This window comes from Chelonia mydas, chromosome 26 (genome assembly GCF_015237465.2).
Source record: "Chelonia mydas isolate rCheMyd1 chromosome 26, rCheMyd1.pri.v2, whole genome shotgun sequence".
NCBI lineage: Eukaryota > Metazoa > Chordata > Testudines > Cheloniidae > Chelonia > Chelonia mydas.
Genome location: NC_057859.1, coordinates 8,108,154 through 8,121,403, shown reverse-complemented (window position 1 = coordinate 8,121,403; position 13,250 = coordinate 8,108,154).

The window sequence follows — 13,250 nt, the reverse complement described above, 5'->3', positions numbered from 1 at the left end:
GATAACGGCAGACAGTACACTTCTAAAGTTTATGGCTGGTACAAAGCTTGGGGTTTGGCAGGTCCTTCGGAGGATAGGATTACAAATCAAAATGATTTGAACTAACTGGAGAAATGGCCTGAAGTAAACAGGATGAGATTCAATAAGGACAAATGGAAGTACTCAACTTAGGCAGATACAATCAGTTGCCCACATACAAAATGGGAAATGACTGCCCAGAAAGGAGTAGTGCAGAAAGATCTGGGGGTCATAGTGGCTCATAAGCTAAATGAGTCAACAGTGTAAAGCTGTGGCAAAAAAAAGCCAACATCATTCTGGGCTGTATTAGCAGGAGTGTTGTAAGCAAGACATAAGAAGTAATTCTTCGGCTCTATTCCAGTTGGGGCCTAATCAGCGCAGACTATTGTGTCCCATTCTGGGTGCCACATTTCAGGAACAATGTAGACAAATGGGAGAAAGTCCAGAAAAGAGAAACAAATTATTAAGGTCCAGAAAACATGACCTATGAGGAGCAAAATTGAAGAAAATGGGTTTGTTTCCTCTGGAAAAGATCATTAAGAGGGGACATACCTTTTCAAGTACATAAAAGGTTGCTACAAGGAGGGGGAAATTTTGTTATCCTCTGAGGATAGGACACAGGGTGGATAATCAAATTAAAAAATAATTAAAACTGGCTCTTTTATAAAATAGCTTTAATTAAGATACATTATAGCTCAAAGATCTCCTCATGGAATAGGGATAACTTTTAATTCTATAGTATGAGACCCTATATTCATGTAATGTTTAAGCAACACTTTGTAAATGAGTTCCAATCTTAGGCGGGCTCCATAGGCTTCTGTATAGGTTGTTTTTTGCTTAAGCTTTCCATCTACCCAATGGACTCAGTCTCTGTCTAGAAGATAGCATCAGAGCTGCTTAGTCTTGCAGTTCCCAAACACTGGATTTGTCTCCAGAGGTAACATGTTAACAGCAAAAAGTGGTTTTTAAGTATATAGAAGTGAGAAAACAGACCTCAACTCTATTGTCCCTCTGCAAATTTGTGTACACAAAGTCAAATCCCTTACCTCTCTCTAAAAGTGAAAACTTTCAAAAAGTTCAGTGAATAGAAGATTGTTGGGGGTGGAATAGATCTGGACAAGGATAAGTCTGGAGATAAATGTGAGAAGCGAGAGACATGCTTTTTTGTCAAAATAGTGTTTGCTGTTGAAGAGAACTCCAGAATACTTAACATGGTGACTTTAGTTAACTAAAATAACAATTTGAACATCTATCTGATCTCCTCCGAATGCAGCATAGCAAGAATCCTCCAACTATTGATGATTAATCTATTGAATTGGAGCGTTCATCTCCCAATGACTTCATAAATAGCTGCTTCAATTACCTTTGGTAAATGAAATAACCATTTTCTTTTTTCTCCTATAGCAGTAAAACTAATCCGAGAAGTTTTCAAAATCACTCTTTCAAGTATAGTAGGTTTCACTTGTAGAAGATCACATCTCCAAGTTGTGAAGAATAAGGTTCCAACAACCCACAAGAATGCCCTTTTATGTAGAAAACCATGATTAAATTGAGTCTTCCTGATTAGTGATTTAAATCACATTCAGCCTGATAGGAAAAGAAGCAATGGGCTTAAATTGCAGCCAGGGAGGTTCAGGTTGGACATTAGGAGGAACTTCCTAACGGTCAGGGTGGTTAGGCACTGGAATAAATTGCCCAGGGAGGTTGGGGAATCTCCATCATTGGGGACTTTTAAGAGCAGGTTGGACAAAGGCCTGTTGGGGATGGTCTAAAATGATAATACTTGGCCTTGAGGGCAGGGGACTGGACTAGGTGACCTCTCGAGGTCCCTGACGGTTCTGATTCTATGATTATGCATGTGCATGCTTCAACCCCCCAAATTGGGCATTTTTCCTGCTGGTTTTCTAGTTTGTCATGACATTTTATGCCCCCTTGCCCAGGGTCTTTCCAGAAAAAGGACTTTGTGTTAGTTTGTCTTTACCTCAGAACTTGTAGCACCTTGTTACTGTCAGCAATAACAAATCTGAGCCATCCGCTACTTTGTGCAGTGTGGGGGGAAAAGAATTAAATTAAATTAAAAAAAAAAAAAAAAAAAAGTAAAATTCCCCATACCCAAAAAAGGCATTGGCTCATGTTTCTTCTATACTGATTCACTGTCTCATTACAAATCTTTAAAATATAGCTGATAAAACTTTTAATTTTACCACTGAGCAATCCTTCATTTTTGTGTCTGTACATGTTATCCTTATCTACTTTGGCAGAGGAGCTGGGAGATCACACTAACTCTTTAAACATGACTTTCATTCAAAGTCCAGTTTCTTTGTGAATAATTACCAAGAAACTTCATTATAAATTTTCCTGATGCATTTTTGTAGGGTGTCCCTTTTAGGGCCTTGATATTGCATTGCTTTTAATGGTACCCCAACCATCTAGTGCCAAGAGAGTTTTTGTTTGAATGGTCTCTCTTTAGGTATTTATAGCTCACTCATAACCATCCACGGCAGTTGTTCATCTCTTGCCAACCACCACAACAGCCACGTGCCAGAAATCATTCAGGGATTTAACCGGCTGGGGTTCTTGAGCTGTGCTAGAGACATTAAGGGAACTTCTGTGCCTGTCTTCTGGCCTAAACCCCCTCCCAACAAACCATGTGAATGAAGGTTTTAGTGCCTGGAAAAAATACATGAAGCATGACTTCAAAATGGGCAAAGTGGGATTGTAGTTGCTTCTAACAAAATTATTAAGGGACCCTGTGTAATCACTTTTTTTGTGGTTTATGATGGGTGGGGAACCTTCTTTCTATCGGGGGGCCATTGACGCACATTTAAAAATCAGTCCTGGGCTACACACGGCCCAGGGAGCAGGCGGGTGGAGGCTCAGGGCTTCGCCTAGGGTCTGGGGTTGGGCCAGAAACAGGGTGGAGGGGGCTGTGACAGTTGTGAGAAAAAAGTACGTAGCCTGTAACTCTCTGTCTATGCTGTGATTTAAAAAAAAACAAAAAAAAACACCACTGCGCCGAGGCTCCGAGTTCTGGTCAGCTGCAACAAGCTTGTGGAGGTCAGACTTTGGGGGGCTGCAAAATTGCAGTGCAGACGCTCAGGCTGGAGCCTGGGCTCTGAGACCCTCCCCCCAGCAACGTCTGAGCCCAAACTCCAGCGCGAGCCTGAATGTCTACGTGACAATTGTAGAGCCGTGCAGCCTGGGCCCCGCGTAGCCACGTCCTGTATGTTTTATTGCAATGTAGACATCCTCTGTGTCCGGTTTAGGAAGGCAATGCGATCTGATGCCGCCTTTTAGTAGGCGCGGGGGGCAAAGCCAACACCCCAGTAAGATGCTAGCTGGCACTGCGCTCTGAGAGTTGCTAAATTTTGAATGAGAGATGCAGGCTTTTGGTTTGCTAATTGTGCACGTTATAGAGCCAGTGGCTCATTTCCCAAGCGAAGAGCTGTTTTATTCAGTGCCCTGTTTAAGCCCAATTAGGTAGTGTGTATATAGATAAATATAATCTAAATTTCAAAGCAGTGTACAAACATTGTGAGAGAGGTACTCAACCCCTCTAAAATCCTTCTGCATGTCCAACCGGTAGAAGAACTTTTCACAGGCAGAGTTCGCATTCTGTCCCAAACTGCTCTTGGGCATTGCTCTGATGTAGAGTTTAAGGCCAGAAGGGACTGCCAGATCACCTCGTCTGATTTCCTTCATCTCACAGGCCACTAAACACAATCCACGCCCCGCTCCCTTGCAAGCCCGATGGCCAGTATCAGACCAAAGTATGACACCTCTGAGGAGCCTCAATTGTTGTGACTTATTAAAAATCTGCCACATTCCCCAGTTTTCAGCTGGTTCTGACTGGAACCATAAAATGCAAATTGTCGCTGACTAAGCAGGCAATAACACAATATATTTCCTTAGAAAATTGAACTCTGAACATTGCACAACTTTTATCCAGTTTATCCCTGACTTCAATCCTTTCACATAAATGGTTCCTTAGGTCTTGAACAATCTGATGGCTGTTTTCCGCTCTCAGGGTTTGGTCTTTTGTTTTGTTTTTTAAACCTGCATCTATCACTTCTCCTTTCAATAAGAACTGTCACAAGAATTTAACCAAGAGTTACTATATCAGCCCGTAGGGGGAGTTTCCACACCCTCACTTTCAAGAAAGAAGGAGCAACAGGTTCTAATTTACTGGTTTACTCCAGGACGCATGAGAGCGTTTGCTTGATCTGGTCCATAATGGACACACACTGTCTTACTGCTGATTTATTACCACTTGGTACTTACCCTGACCGCTTTAACTCTATAACAAGACACCCTATTATGACCAAGTCAATTTGAAAGGAGATTTGGAAGTCATTGAGTTTGACAGCATTTCAGGTGAGCATCCGGTAGACTTTCTTTGACGGGCTGTTCGTGGGGAGCAAAGTCCTATACAGTGTAACAATTAGTCAAAGGTTATAACAGCAAGATTTCTTCAGTGCCAATATTTGTACGAGTTGCACTCTACTGCCAGCACAAAGGGAAACTCAGTGGGAAGGCTTTCCGTTGACTTCCATGGGCTTGGGAGCAGGCTCTAAGTATATATTAGACATTTATCAGCCATAAGTTCCTGCCCATCTCTCACTTTACCAATATCCTTCAAGATAGTCCAGTGTTTTGTTTTGTTTGCAGAATTCCAATTGTACACTGATGTCTGATTATTGGTATTACAAGAGCATCTAGAGGCCCCAACCCAGATCAGGGCTGCACTGTAGTGGTGCTGTACAAACATAGAGAGAATCATAGAATATCAGGGTTGGAAGGGACGTCTGGAGATCATCTAGTCCAACGCCCTGCTCAAAGCAGGACCAATCCCCAATTTTTGCCCCAGATCCTTAAATGGCCCCCTCAAGGATTGAACTCACACCCCTGGGTTTAGCAGGCCAATGCTCAAACCACTGAGCTATGCCTCCCATCTAGATGTCTCTTGAACCATTGCCGGTATGCCACTGATGTACTTAGACAGTAGGAGCAGGCTCCTTGAGAAGTTAACGCTAATACCCAATAATAGTCTTGTCTTTACTGCATCTACTATCTTTCATCCATCTCAGAGCACATTAAAATCTTGGAGGACTTGTGGCACCTTAGAGACTAACGAATTTATTTGAGCGTAAGCTTTCGTGAGCTACAGCTCACTCCCATGAAGTGAGCTGTAGCTCACGAAAGCTTACGCTCAAATAAATTGGTTAGTCTCTAAGGTGCCACAAGTCCTCCTTTTCTTTTTGCGGATACAGACTAACACGGCTGCTACTCTGAAACCTGTCATTAAAATCTTGCACGTTAATTATGTATGTGCATTATTTTTATAGCTATATAAAAATTATATGCATTACAGCCGTGCTTAGAGAACTTACTGAGATCAGGGCCCCATGTGCTAGGTTCTGATTCTTCGCGTAGTAAGAGGCATCCTGGCTCCAAAGAGCCCGGGTTGGACCACAGCTGTTGGTCGCGTACAGCTGCCTCTTTTGTCAGCTAAAAAATCTGGCCCTTGGGGACTAAAATCATGATGTTCCTCAACGTGGTCCATTTGAGAGGCATGTGCTGCAGTTTTATTTTTAGCTCAAATAAACACCGCAGGGCTATTATGCAGGATAGATTTCATGCCAGCATGGAAAAGAGAGAGCGGGTAGAAAGTTGAGCTCGGCGGGTGGCAGGCATCTGTATACTGGCCGCCTGCAGCCGTCGGCAGCGTTCTTATCCCCCGGTGGCTTGACCTAAAATCAAACTGATCCATCAACAAATCTGAATGAATTGATGCGACTGGGCCTAGTTCCCGACGGCTGCCCATCAGCCAAACTCAGTACATGAAGTAAAAATATATTCAACTGTTATTGCCATATGGGTAGGAAATTTAACTCAAGGAACTCGCCTCCGAGCCCGGACCCATTTTGGACAATAAGGGGTAACCCATCAACTAGAAAAATTGCACTGCTACCACAAGTTAGGCACATAGCTAGTGGTCACCAGCAGCAAAGATGTAGACACTGCAAGTGGGGCACTTTTCCCTCTATCATGTAATGTTTGAATGATGTTGGCCATCCAAACTGGAAAAAAAAATCATAATCTCAAAAAGGGCCAAAACAGAAACCATCTAATCTTGATAAAAATTGGCAGAAATCTTCTAAATACAATTCAAAATGCACCTATAGACTCAAAATAGTACTCTGTGGGAAATATTTAGCCCCAGGTGATATATTTTATGCCTTTTCCTGGAGTTTGTTTGCTTTGGGTTAAAGCAAAAGTCTGTAGTCGCATGACAGTATGAACTTAGTTATAGGACTGGAGGGGACCTCGTGCAGTCATCTAGTCCAGTCCCCTACACTTACGGCAGGACTAGGTATTATCTAGACCTTGTTTATACCGTGGAAGATGTGAAAATATTTGTCATTATTTGTAGAATGGACTGATTTGGGAAACGTTTTTTTCCCCCTGTGTATTTTTATGAAGTTATGCAGATAAGACTCCTAGCCCCAAATTATAAAATATATTTTGATGTCTACTGGACCGGAGACATAAGTCTAAAGCACACATGGTACAGCTGTAATTCCCTTCTTACTGTCACTGAATACAATGGCAATATGTGTAAACTGATTATACAACAGTAATGATTCTTAGTAGAAGGGCTGCAGAATCTCTCTCATGAAGGTATCATTGAATAACAAAGTATATACTCTTATGTATCCCCTGTGATGCTGTTTAACAGATTGCCAGCTCAGGCTAGGGCAATTCGCTCGCGTAGGAATAGCAAAGAAATGCTAAAAGGTGTGTGTTCAAGCCAATTCCCTTGTTAGAGTAGATCAAAAGGAGATGTATTGTTTTTGCCTATCTGTATTCTGTTGTCCGCTATCACATTACATCTAGTTACATTGTATATACCCTGTACTTAAATTAACCCTAGAGATGTATTTCCTTGATGCTTAAACTTCATGAAAACTAATGAAAGATTATTTGGATTGTTGTCACTAAATGCATTACGTAACAATCTGTAATGGGATTGGAGGTTTGGATTTGTAAACAAAGCAGGATGCTCACTTCAAAACAATGGGTTATTGTGTTGAACGATGGGAAATCCACACACCCAGTCTGTGGTTAGTCAATAGAGGAAAAGCCCATGCTGTGATGGAGACGCTTGCCAGATTGCCTTCCGGGGAAGACAGCTGTAAAAGAATGGATCCTTTATCTGTGGACTGACGGATGGGGACAGGGTGGAATGCTGAGCGATTGGACAGAGATCCTGAGAGCTACTCTAGGGAACCCTGAGATACTGACGAAAAACTAGCAGATTACTGCATCTCAGCTATCACATTGGACTTACAAACTTTGACTGAGCTGTGAATGTATTTTACCTTCTTTAACCTCTCAATAACTCTCATTTTGTTTTCTTAGCTAACAAACCTTTAGTTACAGAAACTGGTCATCAGGGTTGTCTTTGGTGTGCGATCCAGAGTATCCATTGACCTGGGGTAAGTGACTGACCCTTTGGGGGTGGGAGTAACCTAATGTGAGATTATTATTTTTTTGGTTTTAATAACCTTTCATCACAAAATCCAGTTTGTCAGGGTGGTAAAGAGGGGCTGGAGAGCCTAGGGGACGGTCGTTGGCACCACGGTAAGACAAATATAGTAATTCCGGGGTGCACATTTGTTACCAGCTTGATGAACTCTAATGATAGAATACACCACCAGTTGGGGCGTCTTCCCTGTCTTCTGACAGCCTGATCTAAGCGTGGGACTCTCAGTTGTAAGCCGTAGCAGACAGCGTGACAGCCCCTACGTATAACTATTGAATGTCTAACACAAGAACCCTTCGAGCTATAATTACTCTTAAAAAAAAAAAAAAAAAAATAGACTCCCTGATTTGCAGACGGTTGAAACATTTCTACTCCCACCCAAAATCGGTCTCTGCCATGTTCAGTTCATAGATACTAAGGTCAGAAGGGACCATTATGATCATCCAGTTGCTACGCTCATCACTGTCACTGTCGCATGCATCAGAGCACACCAAATGTTCCCTGCAGCATTTGCACCTCCTTGTTGCACAGGTGAGGATGGTTTCAGGAGCAGCAGCATCATGTTAGGAGCATGTCCCATCATATTTGTCACCCATCCCCTGCTGACGGGGGACCTACGAAGATACCTAATTGTTGCCTTAGTCCATATGTATGACTGACAATTTGCATATTTCAGGGGCTGCCTGAAGGAGGCTAGCGTTGCTGGCCATTTCTCACTTGTTTTGTTCTCCTTAACAAACAACTAACATTGCACATTATCCGGCAACGCTTGCTTTTTATGACAGTGCGGCAAAGCGACTCGTAAGACATAGGCCGATACCTCTGAAAAAGCTTTAATTGGGCCGGACTGCAGTTACACACTTTTAAATCGGTACTGAGCAAGGACGATTTGATTCAGCTAATGAATCTTGAATAACCAGAGAGTTAATGATGGCTGCCTATGCCATGAATGCAAAGTATAGGTCCTAATTTAAAAAGCCGTCAACAGGCAGAGACAGTCCTACCTCCGAGACAATCGTATCCTCTTTGATGTATGGCTGTTTCTGCTCTTTGCCTTCAAAACTAATCAGATTCTAGGTAATGGGAGCAGGATTATAAATGCCATCATGCAGTTAGGTTGCTGACAAACCATCGCTCGTTCCATGCTTGATCTTGGGATGTATTTCATTAGCCTTCCCCAGCTCCACACCCCCATAATCCATGCTCCGTTAGACATCACTGTGGGGCTACAAAGTGGTGCTGCAGGGAATGCCAGCTGATGCAAGAGCCATACAAAGGCTGCAGTAGCATTTCTTTTGAAAGGTAAACTGACAACGTGCTCTTAAGTTCACAGACCACCAAATGAGCTGGGAAATGTGTACGTTAGCATGAGGCCATGAATCATAGAATATCAGGGTTGGAAGGGACCTCAGGAGGTCATCTAGTCCAACCCCCTGCTCAAAGCAGGACCAATCCCCAAATAGCCCCCTCAAGGATTGAACTCACAACGCTGGGTTTAGCAGGCCAATGCTCAAACCACTGAGCTATCCCTCCCCCCAGTGGGTTACCATTTCTGGTGCAAACTTGGGGTCCTGGTCAAGGGTGTCTTTCCTCTCCTGGGAAAAGAGCTGTGGCTAATTTTAAAATGCGGCACCAGATAGGCTTGTGAAATGAGGGCCCAAAATAACATCCGGGGTACAATTTTGGTGGTGTTTCGTGAATAGAGCCACCCCTTTCCAGGTCAGGATCTGTTTTTTTACAATGGGTCAAACGAGCAGGGGACCTCCAGACAGCGCTGGTGGAGCAGGCCGAGCCGGGGAACGAACTGAGGCTATGTCTGCACTTAAAAGGCAGCCGCAGTGCTCCTGCGGGGCTTCACTGTAGATACTACCAAAACCGATAGGAGAGCTTCTCCCGCTGGCGGAGGGGATCTCACCTGCCCGAAAGGCAGTAGCTTGCATCTTGCTCAGGAAGCAGGGACGTGTTTCTCTGGCTTGTAGGCAGAGGAGCAGCCAAGGGGCCTCACAGAGTAAGAGCAATAATTGTCTCTTAACTAAAATATGGTGCCCACGGATGGCCCTCTAGAAATACATAGCTACAGTACATACATCCACTAGAACTAGGGGTTTGAGACATTTTCAGCAGTTTTATAGCCATAGAATTATTGTCTTTTAATTTCAGGTTCGTTACTTATTAGCCCAGTGGTGAGGGTACTAGTGGGGGACATGACAGACTCTGGTTCAATTTTGTCTCATGAGAAAGGGGTTGAATCAGGTTGTGCATTGTCTCATGTGAGCACCCCTGTCAGTGAACTAAGGGATATTCTGATGTGGGTTGTTCTTCATAGCTTTTGGGGCAATTCCACTTTCCTCAAACACTCATTGGGACCCCAGCTCCCACATGAATACCGCTGTAGTCCAGCGGCTTGGGTGCTCACCTGGCAAGCGAATAGGGCTGGTTCAACTCCTCTCTCAGCTTGAGCATCATTTCTCCCTCTCAGGTAAATATCCAGCTGTTGCACTAAGAAGCATTCTGATGGACTGTGGTGCTTCCTCACTTTAATTCCATATTCACTGGGCCACAAACATACCCAGCAGCCCTTTGTAGTCCAGTGGTTTGGTTGCAAACCTGGGGTGTGTGCTCTGGGTTCAAATCCTCTTTTCTCCCCCACAAGAAGGGGCTGGAGCCTTCATCTCTTACCTCTCAACTGAATGGCCAAAGGGCTGGACTAAGAAGTATTCCCACAGGGGGCCTCCTTCAGTCTCTTCTGTTGTAGGTGGGCCACGTTCAGTCAACAATTACATAGTAATGGGGCCCCAGCTAGCCTATGAATTCCTCTGTAGTACAGTGGGTGGAGGTGTTTTCCCAGCACACAGGAGATGCTGGTTCAAGCCCTCTTTTCCCTTGATGAAAAGTGACTGGAAGCGTGATCGCTTCTCTCTCAAGTGAATAGCCTGAGTGCTGGATGAGGAGGTGCTGAAACAGGGGCTCCCCCTTGGTCTTTTCTGGTGAAGCTGTTCTGCTTTCATTACATATTAATTAGGCCAAGCCATGCCCAAGCAACCCTTTGTAGACTGGTGGTTTGGGTCCTTCTTTGAATGCTGGTATTTGGGTTCAAATCCCTTTTCTTCTTGCTAAGAAGGGAATTGAACTGCCTGCCTTTGCCACTTCAGGGAATGTTCTAAGTGATGAGGGTTTCTGACCCAGGGGCTGCCTCAATCTTTTCTGTTGAAGCTGCTCTACTTTCATTACGTGTCCATGAGGCCACACTACACGTAAGGAGCCCTATATAGTCTGGTGGTTCAGGTACTTGTCCCGCGTGTGGGCAGTTCCAGTTCAAATCTCCTGCCCTCTTGAGGAGAAGGGGTTGGAGCCTTCATCTCTTACCTCTCAAGTGAATGGCCTCAATGCTGGGCTAGGAGGTATTCTGCTGCATGGGCTCTCTCGCTGTTTCCTGTTGATGCTAGTCCACGTTCATTAAATAATGACTTAGTCATTGGGCCACAGGCAACCTATAAACCTCTCTGTAGTCCAGTGGGTTGGGTCCTTACCTTGAAATAAGGCCAGTGCCGGTTCAAACCTGTCCACTGAGAAGGGAACTGAGCCTTCATCTCTTCTCTCTCAAGTGAATATGCTCAGTGCTGGGCATGGAGGTATTCGGACATGGGACCTCTGTCTTTTCTGCTGAAGCTGTTCCACTTTCACTTCATATTAACTGGGGCACAGCAAGCTTCTGAAACCCCCTGGGGTGTGTGGGACCCTGTTCAAATCCCCCCTCTGCCTGGTCAGAGGGCCTCTGGCAGGTGGGATGAGAGGCCTTGTCCCTGGACAAAGGCCATTTCACAGGGGCTCTTGTACCTTTTAATTAGAGTTTAATTGCAGCTGGATGCAACCCTCCCCCCCCCCACACACACACACTCTTTGTCCACCATGGTCAGGTTACACACCCAGGTTGTAGCAGACCCCAGAGCACTCCCCTGCTCTTTTGAGGGGTGTGAACTGGGGGCTCCCGCCTTCTGGGGAGAGTCACAGGTGGGCGATTCCTGTTCTAATCCCCTCCCTGTCCCAAGAAGGCAATGGCCTCCTGAGAAAGAGAGGGGGTTCAGACAAGGATGGCCCACCTCACAGGACCGTCACCAAGGAGGCAGGAAATCCCTGTGCAAACCCCTATTGAACAGGCAGCTGGAGGATTTGAGCCAGGATCTCCTACAACCCAGGGGAGTATCCTAACCACTGGACTCGAGAGTGAGGGCAGCTAGAGGTGTGGCCCAAATAACATTTATTTAAAGCAGAACAGTTTCTAGAGCCAACATGGAAGGTCCCCAATCTCTGTCCCTCTAACAGAGAAGACCATGACACACACGTATACCAGTGAAGATTTGAACCCACACTCCAGGCACGTAGCCTAACCCCTAAACTACCAAGGAAGCGTTAGCCAAGTGCTGGCATGAATAACATTTAATTAAAGTGGAACAGCTTCCATGGGTAACTCAGCTCCCCCCATTGCTATACCCCACAGATCAGGGCACACCCACCTGGGCTGCACTGGCCGTCTTCTTAACACGGGCAGAGGAGGGATTTGCAGCCACAGCTCCCAGAACCCAAGCCAGGAGCCAAACCGCTAGACTACAGAGTGTCTGTTCCACATGTTTTTTGCCCAAATAATATTTAATGTGATAAATATGGAATTATTGTACCTAGTCTTCATCGATATCCTTAAGAACTTGTTAGAATGCACCCACATTTGTTTTGGTGCTGACCCCCAGCACTTTATCAGAGAGGAATACGATAATTGTACGTGATTCGCAACAGCTCATAAAGGGGATGTCTACTAGTTAGAGTGCAGGGTATAGGAGACAACTTCCAGCCACTGACTTACTATATGACCTCAGGTTTGTCATTTAATCTGTTCCTCAGTTTACGAAGCTGTAGAAGGGGCAGAACCATACATAGCTAGAGAGCTGGACGAGCTAGTTCGAGAGAGCTATCTGCAGATTCTCCATGAACAGATTTTGATGTTGAACAGCGTAGCTATTTGAAATCATTCAAAGAATGGTTGAGGAGGACATAAGTTTGTCTAAAACCGTTAAACTCTGCTGTGACTGTTGCTTCAAGCATTGGCTTTTCCTAATTATTGTGTGATGCAGCAGCTAAATCACAATGGATTGTTTCTGCTCCCTAGGTGAATTATTCCCAACCCACACCTCTCAACACTTGCATCACGCACGCTCTGTCTTCAACACTTGCACTTCCTTATACAATCTTGCTGGTGGAAAAAAAAAATAATAATAATAATTACGGTACCCAAGTGTTTAGAAAGCACATAAAAGGCCTTGCCAATGCCATCCAACCCATTTTTGTTTTTAATTTTGAATTGTTATTCATTTTCTAGTCAGTTTACCAACCCCAGCAGAGTGTGGTATGCTTAGACAGCAGGCGAATGGATATGTGGAAGGCACATGCAGGTGACAATCCCTAGGATACATCCCCCATCTATCCACCTATCGCCAGATTTAGGTAGAGCCCTGTTTACGAAGGAGCTCAGGGCCATATTTTTAAGAGGTATTTAGGTGTCTAAAGATGCATCTAGGGGTCCAGTAGGAGTTTCAATGAGAGTTGGGCACCGAACCTGCTTTGGTGCTTTTGACAATTAAACTAGGTGCCTAGCTGCATCCTTACATGCCTAAAACCCTCTGTCAATCTGACT